Raw genomic sequence first — 16,423 nt, forward strand, 5'->3', positions numbered from 1 at the left:
CTGTGGGCTTTTGTAGATGGCTTTTAAGATGCTGAGGAATGTTCCCTCTATCCGTACACTCTGAAGAGTTTTGATCAGGAATGGATGCTGTATTTTGTCAAAAGCTTTCTCTGCATCTCTTGAGAGGATCATATGGTTCTTGTTTTTTCTCTTGTTGATATGATCAATCACATTGATTGTTTTACGAGTGTTGAACCAGCCTTGAATCACAGGGATAAATCCTACTTGGTCATGGTGAATAATCTTCTTAATGTATTGCTGTATCCTATTGGCTAGCACCTTGCTGAGAATTTTTGCGTCTATGTTTATCAGAAATATTGGTCTAAAATTCTCCTCTTTCGTGGGGTTTTTGTCTGGTTTTGGAATTAAGGTGATGCTGGCCTCAAAGAACGAGTTTGGAAGTATTCCATCTCTTTCTATCTTTTCGAACAACCATAGTAGAAGAGGTATGATTTCTTCTTTAAACGTTTGATGGTATTCCCCAGGGAAGCCATCTGGCCCTGGACTTTTGTGTCTTGGGAGGTTTTTGATGACTGCTTCAATTTCCTCCCTCGTTATTGGCCTGTTCAGGTTTTCTATTTGTTCTGTTCCAGTTTTGGTAGTTTGTGGTTTTCCAGAAATGTGTCCATTTCTTGTAGATTGCCTAATTTATTGGCGTATAGCTGCTCATAATATGTTCATAAAATCATTTGAATCTCCTTCGTGTTGGTAGTGATCTCTCCTGTCTCATTCATGATTTTATTAACTTGAGTCTACTCTCTCTTCTTTTTAATAAGGCTGGCTCATGGTTTATCGATCTTATTAATTCTTTCAGAGAACCAATTCCTGGTTTTGTTGATCTGTTCCACAGTTTCCTGGTCTCTGTATTCATTGAGTTCTGCTTGAATCTTTATTAACTTCTTCTGCTTGGAATAGGATCTGTTTGCAGTTTTTTCTCTAGCTCCTTTAGGTGCAAGGTTAGCTTTTGTATTTGAGTTCTTTCCAGTTTTTGGATGGCTGCTTGTATTGTGATGTATTTCCCCCTCAGAACTGCTTTTGCTGTATCCCAAATATTTTGAATGGTTGTATCTTCATTAGTTTCCATGAATCCTTTTAATTCTTCCTTAATTTCCTGGTTGACCCTTTCACCTTTTAGCAGGATGGTTCTTAACCTCCACGTGTTTGAAATCCTTCCAAACTTCTTCTTGTGATTTAGTTCTAATTTCAAGGCATTATGGTCTGAGAATATGCAGGGGATGATCCCAATCTTTTGGTATCAGTTAAGACCTGATTTGTGACCCAGAATGTGGTCTCTTCTGGAGAAAGTTCCATGTCCACTTGAGAAGAATGTGTATTCAGTTGCGTTTGGATGTAAAGATCTGTAGATATCTGTGAAATCCATCTGGCCCGTGTATCATTTACAGCTCTCGTTTCTTTGGAGATGTGCTTAGACGACCTATCGAGTGTAGAAAGTGCTACATTGAAGTCATCAAGTATAAGTGTATTGTTATCTAAGTATGTCTTAACTTTGTTATTAATTGATTATTATATTTGGCAGCTCCCACATTCGGGGCATATATATTGATGATTGTTAAGTGATCTTCTTGGATAGGTCCTTTAAGTATGATATAGTGTCCCTCGCTCACTACAGTCTTCGGGATAAACTTTAGTTTCTCTATATAAGGATGGCCACCTCTGCTTTCTTTGAGGACCATTTGAATGGTACATGGTTCTCCAACCTTTTATTTTCAGGCTGTAGGTGTCCTTCTGTCTAAAATGAGTCTCTTGTAGACAGCAAATAGATGGGTCCTGCTTTTTTATCCAGTCTGAAACCCTGCGCCTTTGATGGGGTCATTAAGCCCATTCACATTCAGAGTTACTATTGAAAGATATGATTTTAGTGTCATCATGATACCTATTCAGTCCCTATTTTTGTGGATTGTTCCATTGGACTTCCTCTTAAAGAGGAATTTTGTGAGTCTCCCTTAAAATTTCTTGCAGAGCTGGTTTGGTGGTCACATATTCTTTCAGTTCCTGCCTATCTTGGAAGCTCTTCATCTCTCCTTCTATTCTGAATCAGAGCATTGCTGGATAAAGTATTCTTGGCTGCATGATCTTCTTATTTAGGACCCTGAATATATCCTGTCAGCCCTTTCTGGCCTGCCACGTCTCTGTGGAGAGGTCTGCTGTTAATCTAATATTTCTCCCCATAAAAGTTCTCTTGCTGCTTTAAGGATCTTCTCTTTATCTTTCGAATTGCACGCTGCACTCTTAATTGTTGAGGGGTTGACTGACTTTTATTGATTTTAGGGGGCAGTTCTCTCTATTTTCTGGATCTGAATACCTGTTTCTCTTCCCAGATTAGGAAAGTTTTCAGCTATGATTTGTTCAAATACATATTCTGTTCCTTCAGGAACCCCAATTAAATGTAGATTTTTCTTCCTCAGACTGTCATTTATTTCCCTTAATCTATCCTCATGATCTTTTAATTGTTTGTCTCTTTTTCCTCAGTTTCCCTCTTTGCCATGAACTTGTCTTCTATGTCACTCACTTGTTCTTCCACCTCATTAACCCTTGTCGTTAGGACCTCTGGTTTGGATTGCATCTCATTTAATTGATTTTTAATTTCTGCCTGATTAGATCTAAATTCTGCAGTCATGAAGTCTCTTGAGTCTTTATGCTTTTTTCTAGAGCCACCAGTAGCTTTACAATAGAGCTTCTTAATTGGCTTTCTGACATTGAATTGTAATCCGTTTTTTGGAACTCTGTAGGAGAGAAGACTGTTTCTGATTTTTTCTGTTGAAGTGAGTTTTTCCTTCTAGTCACTTTGCTCACTACAGAATGGCCAAAAAAAAGTGAATTGGGAAAAGGAGAGAAAGAGAGAATATAAGAAAAGAAAAAGGAAAAAAAAGGGGAAAAAGAAAGGAAAAAAGAAAAGAAAAAAGGGGGGGAAGCAACAGAAATCAACAAACAAAAAACAAGGGGGAGTATCCTCTGATTCTGTATACTGTAGATCCCTTGACTTCGCATGGAAATTTCCAGGGCTGCTTGGTCAATAATTTTTTTTTCCACCTGGACGCAGGAGTGTCCTTGCTGTCCTGTGCCCTCCTGGCTTCTGCCTCACCCGGGGGGAGACGACGGACCTTGCGCTATATCCCTGGTGCCCTGTACTCCCAGGCTTGCCCTGCTGGAGTCACGATTCCGGGCCCGCAGCCGCCTCCACACACAGCCTGTGACAGAACCCACCCCATGCTGATCCCAGGGCTGCACAGCCTCTTCCACCTAGAATGCACTGAGTACTGTCAGCTGAGCCTCTCCCACGTTTCTGGACAGGATCTTGTGGGGATGCTTTGGAACAGGACTTGACGGTGTAGCTTTCTTCTTGGTTCCCGGGGTTCCTTGGTGTGTTGCCTGACCCTCCCCTGGAGCCAGAAATAGGACTGAAGCCAACAGCTCCCGAGTGCTCAGTACCTACATTTGGGCTTCCTTCCTCGCTCACTACCTGAGATGCCCAACTGCATGTCAGGTGAGTTAGGAGACTCTTGTGTCCTTGCCCTTCCCCTTGTCTGATGTAGCAGTTCTCTCTGCTTATTATTCTTGGGTTTTTTGACCATCACCCAAATCATCAGCCCCTTTGGTCCTGTATTCTGTCCTGTACTCTTATCCCCATCATATTCTGCTTGTGCTTCCTTGGCCCAATATCCATATCCTTGCGTACTTCACCCAACCATCCATTGCATTCCTTAAGAGGTCCAGCTGCATGCCTGGAAAACTTCCTGTTTCCTTAGACGGTTTCTTGATTTCCTGTCTTGAATCTCCTGGCTTGAACTGTAACCTGGATTTTCCATGAAAATACTGCTTCCTTTGTATATATCTTAAAGAGGGACCGTTCCTGCCAAACTGTACCGTTCTTCTTCGAGGTGGGGATGTAGAGTATTTTCCTTGTTTCTTCTGACTCCTTCAAACCATTATTCCTCTTCCTCATCTGAAAGTCTCTAATTCCATAGAAACTTTGCTACTAACCATTTCCCTGACACTCCAGATCTAGATATGCTTCTTTTTTTTTTTTTTTCTGGAAAAAAAGTAGCGATAATCTAAAAGTCTTAGAGTCCCTCATCTTTTGTAATTAAAAAATATTTATTTACTTGAGAGAGCCAGAGAGAGAGACAGAGAGAGAGAGAGAGAGAGAGAGAGAGAGAGACGGAACAAGCTGGGGTAGGGGCAGAGGGAGAAGTAGAAGCAGATTTCCCACTAGTCGTGGAGTCTGACATGGGGTTAGATACCAGGACTCCAGGATCATGATCTGGAGCAAAGGCAGATGCTCAATACACTGAGCAACCCAGGGACCCCTTGAGTCCTTCATCTTGAGTGACGTCAGTGTCCATGTAGATGATCCCATCGGATCCATAGTGTCCATGTAGATTCAATGCTTTGGCTTCTCCTTTGATTTCTTTATCAATAATATCCACCCATCCATTCGACTTCAGCTGCTTGTGGCCTGCCTGGTCTTTTCCAGGACCCAAGAATTATCCCACGTCTGAAATCATGTATTCATACATTGCATTTTCTGGCTACTACTTCCTGAACTTACACTGTAATCACTGAATTGTTCCTACTTCACTGGGGCCTACAAACCACTGACTCTTTCTGCTTATTAATTCTGATTCCTGTTATCTTGTTTTCTCTCCTCAGCCACTTCAGAATCTAGGATTCATAATTTTTTTAACATTTTTTTTAATCTTTATTTATTTATGATAGTCACAGAGAGAGAGAGAGAGGCAGAGACACAGGCAGAGGAAGAAGCAGGCTCCATGGACCTGGAGCCCGATGTGGGATTCGATCCCGGGTCTCCAGGATCGCGCCCTGGGCCAAAGGCAGGCGCCAAACCACTGCGCCACCCAGGGATCCCTAGGATTCATAATTTAATTGGTATTCTTACCATAGTCTATGCTCTCTTGCCAGATCTTTTTATTCTGCTTTCCTGGGCGTTAAATCCCCAGTATGAGAGATTCCAACAATTTGACTTTCTGATGTTGATGAATGCTGCTGAAAAAAAATTCATTCACCAGGAAGATACGAAACAATACCCACAATTCTCAATACCTGTAGGCCTATTCGTGGTGATATTTTTTATGAGAGTTAGAGAAATATGCGAGACAACTTTAATGCACGTAAATAAGTATTCAGGCAAATTATGGTGCAGCCAATCCTAGATAATGAACAGGAAATGTCCAGTTGAAGAAAAGAAGGAGAGATAAGCACTTGAGGTGATATTCATGGCAGTCTAGGATCGGTTGGTGTGCAGATTGTTAAATTTGTTAACTGCTAGGAGCTTAGGTTTTGCTGCTTTTCTATATGGATCTAAAACAACTGTTATCACAAAGAAATGGCAAGGCCTCCTACTGAGATCTGAGTTTTAAAAGAAAAAAATATCCTGAGATATTAAAATCCTGTGCCTGGAATGCCAGTGTGGCTCAAGAGCTGAGCATCTGCCTTAGTCTCAGAGGGTGATCCTGGCATCCTGGGATTGAGTACTGTGTCGGGCTCTCTGCAGGGAACCTGCTTCTTCCTTTGCCTGCTTCAGTGCCTCTCTCTCTCTCTCTCTCTCTCTGCCTGTGTGTGTGTGTGTCTCATGGGTAAATAAATAAAATATAAAAAAAGATTTCTGTGCCTACCTCTTGCCCCTGTTTTGAGTCCAAAATGTGAACTATGTGATACAGAAATCCACAGCCAAAAATTAAACTGTTTTTAGGTCAGTGTTACCTCTGAGGTGTTAGATACAAAGTCTTCACTCTGTAGGAACACCACCATAGTCCAAGTCACAAGGAAAGCCCTGCTGAAGGGGAGCTCAGAATCCAAAATTAGAAAACATATGAGCAAACAATCCGTGTGAGGGATGGTCAGCAGGTATAAAGAAGGGCATATTTACACAAACACTTCACCAATAATGTCATGTAATTAAAGGCATAGAACAAAAACTTGAAATTCTGTTAAAAAGCACAAGATACTGCAGAACAGATGCCAAAACAAACAAACAACAAAACCAACACCAGAATGAAAAATAGAGTCATTGAAGTAAACTCAGTGGGTAGTATACACTTCAGAATGGACACTATTTTCTTTTTTTAAGATTTTATTTATTGATTCATGAGAGACAGAGAAAGAGAGAGAGAGAGAGAGAGAGAGAGAGAGAGGCAGAGAAGCAGGCTGCATGCAGGGAGTCCAAAGTGAAATTGATCATGGGACCAGGACTCCGGGATCATGCCCTGGGCCAAAGGCAGGCGCTCAACTGCTGAGCCACCCAGGTGTCCCTGGACACCATTTTCTAATAGTAGCTTGAAAAATATGATCATTGAAATAATAATGTCAGTGAACAAGATGAACTTGACATTAGATGGCACTGAAGAGAGAAAGGATGATGTGAGGGAATTATCAAGAGACAGCACAAAGAGATGAAAGAAGGAAACAATCTGTGATATTTTTATTTATATGAAATATATATTTGGCCATTCAGATGACCAAAATATATTTCTCATTTATTTGGCCCTTGTCCACAGCTCCTGGCTCATAGCTCCCGATACCCTGGGAATTTTCTGAGCAATAAGAGCAAGGGGAGCATCCTTTGTCATAACACTTGGTCTCTTGTTCTCAGTTCCTGAAATCACCTCAGAGCCATAAAGGTTACTGAGTGTCTTATTACTTATAACAAGCCCCTTCCCACTACCACCACAACTGCGTTTATGGTAGTGAGGTGACTTGGATAGCACCTAAGGATGGGGCTGGTTGTCGGGGGAACCGACCAAGAATAAAGGGTGGGAACTTCTAGTCCCACCCCCTGACCTCTGAGGAAGGGAGAGGGGCTGGAGGTTTGAATGAATCACCAATGGCCAACGATTTAATCAATCATGCTTACCTAATGAGGCTTCCATAAAACCCCCAAAGGATAGCACTGAGAAAGCTTCTGGGTTGGTAGACACATGGCCGGTGCTGGGAGAGTGGCCTGCCAGAGAGGTCGTGGAAGCCCCGTGTCTCTTGCCACATAACTTGCCCTGTGCATATCTTCCATCTGGCTGTTCTTGAATTATATCCTTTTATAATACACCAGTAATCTAAGTTTCTCTGAGTTCTATGACCAGCTCTATCAAATCAGTCCCACCCAAGGAAGGGGCCCTGGGAACCTCTGATTCATAGTCAGAATCACAAGTCAACCAGGCTGTGACTGGTATCTGAAGTGGGGGGCAGTCTTGTGGTACTGAACCCTTAACGTGTGGAATCTGAAGCTATCTCTAGGTGAGGAGTGTCAGAATGGAGTTGAATGGTCGCATACCCAGTTGATGTTGAAGAACTGCTTGGTGGTATGGGGAAACCACCCCACACACAAACGCACACATTGGAATTTGGTGATCAAACCCATTTAATGTGAAAGTAAGGTTAAGAAGAATGTAAAATAGAATTTAAGAGTGCAACATCTGAGGGGGGCACTTGATGGGATGAGCACTGGGTGTTATGCTGTATGTTGGCAAATTGAACTCAAAAAAAATTTTTTTTAAAAACAGTGCAACATATGTCTGATAAAAGTATAAGATGCAGAAACTAGAGAAAATAAGGAAGAGGAAATATTTAAGTGATAATAACTGAATTTGTTCCAGAAATGATAAAACACATTAATCCTCAGAATCAAGACACATTATGAAATCTCACAGAAACAAGAAATCCACATCTAGCTCTAACAGAGAGAAACTGTGAACATTAAGGATTAAAGAGACCTTAAACGCAGTAAGAGAGGGGCACCTGGGTGGCTCAGTGGTTGAGCATCTGCTTTTGGCTCAGGTCGTGATCCCAGGGTCCTGGGATTGAGTTCTCATCAGGCTCTCCACAGGGAGCCTGCTTCTCCCTCTGCCTGTGTCTCTCTGTGTCTCTCATGAATAAACAAGAGAAAAAAGGCCTCCGAGTGGGGGGGGGGCGGCGAGGAGCCGGGCTAGGGCCGCGGCGAGAGCCCCCAGGAAAGGAGAGCCCGGCCCGGAGGAACAGGAGCTTCCCCAACCTTCCCGGGCAGAAAGGCGCTCGCAGGGAGGTGGAGCAGGACTCCAGGAGGGCGGGGATGCGCTCTGGCTCCCCGGGGCACCAACAGGAGCTGCGCCCTGGGGAGAGCGCCCACACCCCGCGGCCGAGCTCCCTAAAGGGCTGCAGCACACACGGCTGGACCCGGGAGCACAGGGTGCCGGGGACACAGCCCAGGAACCGATGCTCCCCCCCGGGACAGGCAGAGGGCCAGGAGGGCCCAGGACAGCAAGGACACTCCTGCAGCCGGGTGGCCCCGAGCTGAGCAGATCAGCGGCCCCCCTCGGGAGCATCCAGGCACCTGTAGGCTGAGAGCTCCGCAGTTACTGCAGGTGCTGACTCCAGGGCTGCAGAGCTGGCCCCGCCACTGTGGCTGTTCCTCCTGGGGCCTCACGGAGTAAACAACCCCCACGGAGTCTCACTGTGTCCTCACAGGATGAACAGGTTAAACAACCTTCACTGCGCCCTGCACCAGGCAGGGCGCTGAGCAGCTCCTCCAAGTTCTCACACCTGAGAATCAGCACAGCAGACCCCTGCCCCAGAAGACCAGCTAGACGGACAGGGGGAAAACAATTGACCAAGCAGCATTGGAAAGTTCCAAGGGAAGTCGAGGGATTTACAGTATACACAACCAGAAGATACTCCCCCTTTTTTTTTGTTTTTCGATTTCTGCTGCTTCTCCCCCCTTTTTTGCTTTTCTTCTCTTTTTTTTATTTTTTCCTTTTTTTCTTTTCTTTTTCTTTTCTTCCTTATCTTCTCTCTTTTTCTCCTTTTCCCAATACAACTTGTTCTTGGCCACTCTGGCACTGAGCAAAATGACTGGAAAAAAAAACTCACTTCAAAAGAAAGAATCAGAAACAGTCCTCTCTCCCACAGAGTGACAAAATCTGGACTACAATTCAATGTCATGAAGCCAGTTCAGAAGCACTATTACACAGCTACTGGTGACTGTAGAAAAAAGCATAAAGGACTCGAGAGACTTCATGACTGCAGAATTTAGATCTAATCAGGCAGATATTAAAAATCAATTAAATGAGATGCAATCCAGACTAGACGTCCTAACGACGAGGGTTAACGAGGTGGAAGAACGAGTGAGTGACATAGAAGACAAGTTGATGGCAAAGAGGGAAACTGAGGAAAAAAGAGACAGGCAATTAAAAGACCATGAAGACAGATTAAGGGAAATACACGACAGCCTGAGGAAGAAAAACCTACGTTTAATTGGGGTTCCCGGGGCGCCAAAAGGGCCAGAGGGCCGGAATATGTATTTGAACAAGTCATTGCTGAAATCTTTCCTAATCTGGGAAGGGAAACAGGCATTCAGATCCAGGAAATAGATCCGCCCCCTAAAATCAGAAGGAGCCACATGCAATGAATACTTGATAAGATAGTTGAAGAGAAAACACGAAAAAGAGGTGCCATTGGTTTTAGAGAAGTGGGATCCTCTATCTCCCCGACGTTCAGGATGCAGTCCTAACACGATATTGACTGGGGCTTTCCCTGTTGTATCCACTTTCTCGAAGAGGCTCAATGAGTGCTAGACGCACAGCAGTCCTGTGATCGTCGCCCATCATCGTGCACTGGTAGACTGCATGAAAAGACTTGAAACGGGAAAGGGAGTTTCATTACATAGGAGAGTGTGTGTCGGCTTTGTGCTATGGGAGCCTAAGGTCCTCTTCTCCCCTTCCAGCGAGGGAGAGGAATGGTACTCCTTGGTCCCTCACCCATCAAGTGAAGGAAGCTCTAAGAGAGCGAATGGTCAGAGAAGCTGGCAGAAAGAGATTTGTGCTGAAGCTGTAGCAAATGTAGGTCTCCTCTCCACCCTGGCCCGAGAATGCAGTCAGACGGTGCACCATGAGCAACTGGGAGACCGACATGTGTCCCTGGAGTTTTGGGGATGAGTAACATTGGCGCCTCCTTCCCACCTGGGCATACTTAAGGCAGGAGGCTGACAAGAGGCCCCTGAAGGCAGGGAGAGGAGCCGGCAGCAGCAATGCCTGCACTTCTGTTTGGTGTTGCAAGGATGTGTGTAGCATGGGCTAGCTGGATGCTGCACGTACATCCTCCCAATTTGGCTGGTGCTATGAAACTGGACTTTGCTCCTTGGTCTCTGCGTTCATGGATGCTATACTCTAAGGGCAGACAGTAGTCAAAGACTCACATACATAAATATAAATCTAGTTGTCAGAAGTACTAACGTAGAAGGTACATGGTGCTACAAGAGCATTTAATAGGTATATCAGTCTAGTTAGATCTGGGAAGCTTTCCTTGAGGAAGTGATATATGAGATCCCAAAGTAAGAGTTAACCAGAGGGGGATCCCTGGGTGGCACAGCGGTTTGGCGCCTGCCTTTGGCCCAGGGTGCGATTCTGGAGACCCGGGATCGAATCCCATGTCGGGCTTCCGGTGCATGGAACCTGCTTCTCCCTCTGCCTATGTTTCTGCCTCTCTCTCTCTGTGTGTGTGACTATCATAAATAAATAAAAATTTAAAAAAAAAAGAGTTAACCAGAGGAACCCTAGGCGGGGAGGGTTGACAGCATTTCAAGGGGGAGAGAACACCTTGTACCAGCTTCCTAATGCCAGCAGGTGCAAGGCACATGCAAGCACCAGAAAGAAGGCCAGTTAGGCCGAAAGCCAGGGAGAAGTGTGTGGAGAGGTGCGGAGCCAAACTGGAAACGCATTAAACAATTTAAAGCTTGGAACGATCTTCTGAGACTCCTATTTTGAATGGTTCGTCCTGGCTACAATGAGGAAAACACATTTTCAAGGGGATACGTGCAGGTGTAGACCTCTTTCATTAGTTTTCCCTAGAATATTGTGGGGCATTTTGATCTTCAGAGCATTTCTCTTTGAGATTCAGAAAGGTCTCTTATACTTTGGGATATTGCCTCTGATCCACTTACCATTTCCTTCTTTGGAAATTCTTTAATACTCGCAGGTTGGATCTTTGCAACTCACCTTCATTCTGTAATCATAATTTTCTTTCCTTTCCCCTGTATTTGTATTCTACAAATATTTAAATTTTTGTGCAAGGTCCTCTGTTCCAGCTACTGTCTCCTGTTCAGGCTATATTTGATGACTGTGTTTACTTCATTTGAATGGACTTAATGCATTCTTATCTCAGCCTCTTCTCTTTGACAGGGAGGGAGAGACGGAGACAGACACAGGATGGAGAGAGAGAATGAGACAGGGAGGGAGACGAGTGAGAGACCGAGAGACAGGAAGGTAGACACAGAGACAGGGAGAGAGACAGGGAGGGACAGGTCGAGGTGTAGGGATTGAGGGAAGAAAGACTGGGAGGGACACAGAGACTGGGAGGGAGAGAGAGAGACGGGGACGTGGAGACAGGGAGGGAGACATAGAGCCAGAGAGAGGCTTCGTGCCTCCAGGAGCGATGGGGGCGTCTGCTCCCCTCAGGACTGAGCCTGGGTGCCCCGACGCCCCAACTAGACTAGCGGGTGGAGGCCCTCTCGGGTCCCCTCTAGGCTCCGTGGAGGGCGGGCCTGTCTGTGGACACTCCCCCGGGGCCTGGCGGGGAGCATGACCCTGAGGAAAGTGTGATTCTCTAGGGACCAAGAGAAGTCACACCTGGGGGATCCCTGGGTGGCGCAGCGGTTTAGCGCCTGCCTTTGGCCCAGGGCACAATCCTGGAGTCCCAGGATCAAATCCCACGTCGGGCTCCCGGCATGGAGCCTGCTTCTCCCTCCTCCTGTGTCTCTGCCTCTCTCTCTCTCTCTCTCTATCATAAATAAATAAATAAATAAACCTTTAAAAAAAAATCACACCTGGAGCTAACCTTGGGCTGCAAAACAAGCAGGACACATCATTCGGGCTGGTGGGTACCTGTGCATTTCCTCACCTGCAGGGATTGTTTTGTGACGTGCACTTCTACCAAGACTCGGGAAACCGTGCACTTTGATCTAGGGAAGTTGTGATTACATAGTTATACTTGGAACCCGGAAGAACACCTAGAGACGCACACACCCAGGAGCCAAGGCCTCTGTAATTAATGCTACGAAATCCTTCAGCAGTACTACCGTGTCCACACGAGGGTTCCCGCGAGGCCCGGAGAATTGGATGCTGTAGCATGAGTTAATACCTAAGGGACCCGGGGTAGTGGGAAGCTAGAAGTTAACATATTGAAGAGATATTTACTCTCCAGGTTCCTTCTTGATATTCTCTGTCTTTTTTTGAATCGTCGTCAGTTTCTAGCGTCTTACGTATTCGGTCCACGTCCCACCCCTTACCTTGGCAACCACGTATATGTTTTCTGTATCAGAGTTCAGGCCATTGTGTTTTTGTTGTCTTGTAGTTTGTTTGCCGGGGGGGAGGGGTTCTATGTTTTAGATTCCACGTATACCTGTACTCATGCGACGCTTGTCTTTTCTCTCTCTGATTCACGTCCCCTAGCGTGCCCCCGTTGGCTATCATGAAACCTGTGTTGATGAGAACGGGCGCGCGTGTGTATCGTAAGTGACCAGTTTCAGGCCTGGGGGACCCAACCGCGTGCAACGGGCAGTTATTCCTAGGTAGAAGGCAAATGTCCTCTTTTCTCTCTATGGGAATCCTCATTTTATTAAGTAAATACCATCTGTCTGAAACCTTAAGGAACCATTTACTTTTTTACCTAACACATTACACCGGGGAACCTATCCTGGACAATGGAAACATTTCATTTGGGGCTTCACATGATCTTTGTTCCCTCAGCCTCAAAATGACATGTTTCTTAACTACTGGGAAAACGAGGAGTCACTCTCGTGTCTGCGGCAGAGACAGGAGGCCACACCAAGTACACCAGGTACACGCACATCCCAGAGGACAAAAGGCCACAGAGACAGAGAGAAAGGCAGGGGCTGCAGGGACAGCAGGGAGGGCGTGGGCACGACGGTCAGTAGTCGGCTGTCTGTGTGGTGGAAATGTGGCCCAGGTGCCTTCTGGCCTCGCCTGTGCGACACTGGGAATGGACCTAAAGTACCACGATGTATAATTTAAAAGCATCAGAGGAAACTCATGACGCAATCATAGAGGTTTATGACAACCACAAAAATAGAAACCGTGCAGTGAGGGGGCAGGGGAAGCCTTCCGTCGGGCTGCAGCCATCACGAGCTGCTGCTCCAGGGCCGAGGCCGGTGGCTCCACTGAGGCAGGTGGCTGCTCCGGCACTTCCGGGAGCTTGATTGCAGGCTCTGGGGCCTGCTCCTCCTCCAGGTCAACCAAGGGTGCAGGTGGCTCCTCCAGGTCGGGACACTGAGTCAGAGGTTTGACCACCACGTGCATTGGCTTTGACTCAGCAGCTTGCATCTTGACTCGGGCGAAACACTCACCTCCAGCAGCCGTGCCTGGCTCGAACAGATCAGGCCCGGAAGCTTCAGCAGGCCCCACAGTCAGAGCTGGGGTGGGCTCCTGAGGTGGGTCAGGGTGTTGCTCGGGGTCCGAAGCTATAGCCCGAAGAAGACAAAGTATCATCACCAGGACGCACTTTCCACGTCCCTCTCAAATCAAGGACACTCTTCCCACCGTCCAACGTGTGTGAGGGCAAGAGCCCTGGGAGGTCTCCCCAGACTGCAGCCCGTGGGGATGGGGTGTGAGCCTACCCTGTGCTCCCAGCCCAGTTGCACAGAGGCTGGGTCTGTGTGGCCCACCCTGTCCCCAGCTTGGCCACCCCAGTCCTGGGCCTGGTTTTCCAGGTCTGAGCCTGGCATGTTGATCCCCATGAATGCCAGCAGCTTCCTCAGGGAGAGAAATTCCGGTGGCTGATGAAAATCCTCCTGATAGTAGTCCAGCCGGATGTCCAGGATGCAGGAGATGGAGCTGGAGGTACGGATGGGCAGAGGCATTGGATGACAGGGCTCCCTCACACCAAGGTGTCCCGGGGAAGCCCTGCAGGAACGGCCCCCGGACTCCCGCTCGGGGCTGTCGGAGGCCAGTGCTGCTCCTTGTCCACCTGCCACCTGGCGGTCCTGCCTGCCACAGCCGTGCTCACTGAGGAGGGGCTGGCACGAAGCCTCTGTGCGTGGGAGCCCATGACCAGCGGCGTGACCATCACTGTCTTTCCTGGGGAAGTGGGACTCACTCCTCAGCCTGGCTCCCTGCCCACTTGCCCCTTGAATCCACTGGCAGGTGTCCGGGGAAGGGGGCGTCGGCCTGTCATCGCCCTCACTGCACAGACTATCCCTCTGGGAATGTCCAAGCGGGGAGGGTGTGGGCTCTGTGTCCTGCCAGGCCTTGCCGGGAACCGCCCGGTACCACCGCCTTCCCTCCTGTGGCTCTGCGCTGCATACTCATGAGGGGCCCCCAGGGGGTGTCCTTCCACTGACTCTAATCTGACAGGGCGGGGGCCGTCTGGTCCCTGAGCCCTCACTGGCCCTCCTGAGCACCTGCCGTACACCCGGGTCCAGGTGCCACCAGATTGGTGAGTGCGATGCTCCCCACACCCTCTGCTCTGGGTCCCAGGTGGCGGGGAGACAGAGGGCTTTGAGGGGGGCAGGTGTGGAGAAGGACTCCATAGGGGTCCCAGTGCTCTCCCACAAAGCCCGTATCCCATCCACAGCCCTCCTTTCCTCTTTTCTCAAAGGACCCATTAGACCTTCACCCTGTCACAGGAATTGCAGATGTGTGGGGTGAGGGTCCAGCAGCCCCTCCAGGCCACAGCCCCCTCGCGGCCCTCCTGGAGAGGGAAGGCTCCCCTGCATGAGCCAGAGCTCACTCACATTTCCCACTGGTCCCGGATTCCTTCCTTCTTGCAGGAAGCTACGATGCATCGATATCTAGAGGAGGGCGGGGGGGCATCACATGAGTCATCCAGTGGACGCGACCTCTCCTCATAGCTGCTGTCACCCTCTGACCTCCGACTAGTCCGGAGCCCTGGGGGGCCGTCCGCTCTGTGCCTGGGGCCACGGGCAGCTCCTGGAGAAGCGCCTGCACCTGCCGGCGCTTCCTGAATGCTTGAGGAGTGAAAGGGCTCCGGCCAGGCCCGGGGCCGATATCCGAGTGGGCCGGGGCGCCCAGGTGTCCCCGGGGACCCCTACTCCGAATGCCCCAGGATACAGACCCCAGATGGACTCAAAACTCCCTTTCAATGGCAAAACAGGCCAGCTCAAGACCCTGGCGACGGTGGGGAGGCGGCACACGCTTCGTCATGGGGAGAGAACGATGATGACTGCTGAGCACAAGCACAGCCCCTCTAGCCGACCTGCCACAGGCCAGGCCCCGGGGGCTGCCCTACAGGACCCGACCAGGCCCTGTGTGACTCTACTCCAGTCGGAGCAGCCGCCTGAGGGGCCGGGAAGTTCAGGAACATTCCCCAAGACTCCCAACCAGTAGGTATCCCATCCCCCTGGGCTGTGGAGTCAGGGAGCTCACTTTGCAAACAGCAGGTCCAGCACCTCTTCAGGGGTGCCATATTCCTCCAAAAACATTTAGGAACTCAAATATGGACAAGTAGTCAATGCTCAGCAAGGTGGGCACCAGTTCTTCTACCTCCTGCTCCAGCAGCTCCCTCCGGCTGGGGGTGGTCGGGCAGATCCGATTCCTTCTCAGGGCTGAGGCCCTTTCAGCCTGAGGTGGGACAGAGGGGACGTGCAGCCTGCACTGTAGCCTCCAGACCACCTGGGAGTTGGAGCGCAGGCCAAAGCCCGAGCTCTCAGTGGCTGTGGGGGGTGGGGGTGGGGGGCAGGAGTGTCCACAGCAGGGACAAGGGGCTTGACGCCTGCGGCTCTGTCACTTAGCATCTGACTCTTGGTTGTGGCTCAGGTCATGACCTCAGCATCCTGGGAACCCGCCCCTGGCAGGCTCTGTGTTTGGGGGAGAGTGTGCTTGAGGAGCCTGTGTCTCCCTCTCCTGCTCCCTGCTCTCTGCATGTCTGTTAAACAAAAAATCCAATAAAGAAATAATCTTAGAGGATAAATTTTCAAAAAATTTGGATCAATACAAGGACCTAGTGGGAAAGGTGAGTGTCCCAGGTCCGCTTGTCAGCTGACTTCTGGCAGCACCTCCCTGCATTAACGGCTTCACCCCTTGTCAAACCCCAAATCTTAAAACTTCTCTGTCATATTTTTAAAAGTATTTTAAAATAAAAGTTTTGAAAATACACCAAGATAAGTTTCTTCTCACATCCAACTAAATGTTTTGATATTTTACATGTCTCCTCTCACTACATCTTTACAAAAGCAAGCAACATTGATAATCCTTCATTTCAATTGCAAATTGACTCCCTGTCAAAACATTTTCGAAAACTACAAGAACTTTCATAGTGGTGACATAGAATATCAAATGTCAAGTTGAATTTGAACACTATGTGCCTCGTAAGTGGAACTTCACAACAATATTCTAGGCTTGATTATTTATTAAGAGAACTTAGAATCCCATATAAGGCTAATGTT

At 48.0% G+C, this 16,423-nt stretch overlaps 1 protein-coding gene across 1 annotated transcript in view; it reads left to right on the forward strand.

The window, feature by feature from the left end:
- LOC140599794 (adenylate cyclase type 1-like) overlaps positions 1–16,133 on the forward strand; it is a 240,582-nt gene extending 224,449 nt beyond the window's left edge. The window contains exon 7 of the mRNA XM_072765022.1: positions 12,453–16,133. The gene's annotated coding sequence lies outside the window, so the exon portion shown is untranslated. The remainder of the gene's footprint in view (positions 1–12,452) is intronic.
- Positions 16,134–16,423: the final 290 nt, after the last annotated feature.

Source organism: Vulpes vulpes, chromosome 7 (genome assembly GCF_048418805.1).
Source record: "Vulpes vulpes isolate BD-2025 chromosome 7, VulVul3, whole genome shotgun sequence".
Taxonomy (NCBI): domain Eukaryota; kingdom Metazoa; phylum Chordata; class Mammalia; order Carnivora; family Canidae; genus Vulpes; species Vulpes vulpes.